Source organism: Triticum dicoccoides, chromosome 6B (genome assembly GCF_002162155.2).
Source record: "Triticum dicoccoides isolate Atlit2015 ecotype Zavitan chromosome 6B, WEW_v2.0, whole genome shotgun sequence".
Classification (NCBI taxonomy): Eukaryota; Viridiplantae; Streptophyta; class Magnoliopsida; order Poales; family Poaceae; genus Triticum; species Triticum dicoccoides.
Window position 1 is genome coordinate 110677949 of NC_041391.1, and position 2343 is coordinate 110680291.

Below are 2343 nucleotides of genomic sequence, written 5' to 3' on the forward strand. Positions count from 1 at the left end.
AGATGGTGCTGGTGAAGATATTTATGTAGATTGACCCCCTCCCAATGAGAGGATCATTGGTGATGATGATGATGATGATTTCCCCTTCCCAGAGGGAAGTTTCCCTGGCAGAACAACTCCGCCGGAGCCCTAGATTGGTTCCGCCAAGGTTCCGCCTCGTGGCGGTGGAGTTTTGTCCCGTACGCTTGCTTATGATTTTTTTCCAGGGTAAAAGCCTTCATATAGCAGAAGATGGGCACCGGAGGGCCACCAGGGGGCCCAGGAGACAGGGGGCACACCCAGTAGGGGGGGGGGGCGCCCCCACCCTCCTGGCCAGGGTGTGGGCCCCCTCTAGTATTTTCTTCGCTCAATAATTCTTATTAATTCAAAAAATGACTTCCATGGAGTTTCAGGATTTTTGGAGCTGTGTAGAATAGGTTTCCAATATTTGCTCCTTTGCCAGCCAGAGTCCCATCTGCCGGCATTCTCCCTCTTCATGATAAACCTTGTAAAATAAGAGTTGTGACATAACGTGTAATAACAGCCCATAATGCAATAAATATCGATATAAAAGCATGATGCAAAATGGACGTATCAGCCGCCTCCACCGCCACCATCGCCTGCCTCAAGGTGATGACGGAGTAGGAGGGCCTCAATGGGTCGGATCTTCTGACCGCCTTCGTGGAGCACCGGGTGCTCCCTCTCCAAGGCTGACCTCATATGATCAGCCGGATGACTGGGCATTGAGACCCATGCCGGCCACTGAGGTGCCACCTGGAGAACTATATTTCGAACTGCAAGCTCCCGGAAGGGGAGTGGAAGTTCGGCGAGTGGCCATACTCCCGCGCAGATCCGCCATCCGCGTTGAGTCTTTAATTCTTCTTTCTCTTTATGCGCAGGGTTCCGCTTTTGCCGACTGATCAGTCGCCCACAATGTAGATACTCACACCCCAGCCGGCTGTCGACGCCCTGTAAGAAGGCCACTGATACCTGCTGGACCGAGCGGTGAGCAATGTGGACGACCCCGACTTGGGGGCGGCCGCAATGGAGGAGGACGACGCCATAGGTGGCGGTGGGGGAGCAGGCAGCTCCGTAGGAGGAGGCGGCCTTGATGAATGGCCAGAGGACGACGAGGAGGAGATCGAGCCACGCCGCCTGCCTGGTGCCGACAAGGCGGGCGCGAGTTTCTTGGCTGTGCCGACCGCACCAGGCAGCGCGCGGAAGCGCCGAGCTGACCCGCCATAGTTCGGCAGCCGACCGAAGAAGCCGAAGAGCACAACCGCCGCAACCACGCGGGAGGAGGCCGCCGCGAAGGCAGCCCGGTTCCAAAAGGCTACAAAGCAGCCGCCGATGGTGTTTGCGAGCGTTTGCTTATCCCTTGTGTTTCCTTTTCTTCGCTTTGCAAACTACTTCTTAGTTCTTCTTGTCTTGTACTGAATAGGGCCTCGCTCTCTCTCGAGCGGTCAAACTCCGCGTAAGTGATCGAGACGGCGGAGGGCACCGCCAATACCCGCCGCGTAGACCCGCGCGCCGAGCTTCAGGCGCTGATGGAGCGGAACACGCGGGAGGCGCAGGAGGAGCAGGAGAAGGCGGAGAAGGAGAGAGCGGACACGGCCAAGGCGGCGCAGGAGGAGGCCGACGCGGTGGCTAAGGCTCAGGACGACACCACGGCCAAGGCCCAGGCGGACACGACTGCCAAGGCGCAAGCGGAGGAGGCGGCCCGTAGCCAAACTGTGCGACTCATTGATGACCCACAAGTGTAGGGGATCTATTGCAATCCTTTCGATAAGTAAGATGTCGAACCCAACGAGGAGTAGAAAGAAATGATAAGCGGTTTTCAATAAGGTTTTCTCTGCAAGCACTGAAATTGTACGTAATAGATAGTTTTGTGATAAGCTAAATTGTAACGAGTAACAAGAAAATAAAGTAAATAAAGTGTAGCAATGTGGCCCAATCCTTTTTGTAGAAAAGGACAAGCCTGGACAATTTCTTATAACGAGAAAAGAGCTCCCGAGGACACATGGGAATTATCGTGAAGCTAGTTTTCATCAAGCTCATATGATTCGCTTTTGGTACTTTGATAATTTGATATGTGGGTGGACCGGTGCTTGGGTACTGCCCTTACTTGGACAAGCATCCCACTTGTGATTAACCCCTATTGCAAGCATTTGCAACTACAAAAGAAGTATTAAGGTAAACCTAACCACAACATTAAACATATGGATCCAAATCAGCCCCTTACGAAGCAACGCATAAACTAGGGTTTAAGCTTCTGTCACTCTAGCAACCGATCATCTACTTAATACATCCCAATGCCTTCCTCTAGGCCCAAATGATGGTGAAGTGTCATGTAGTCGACGTTCA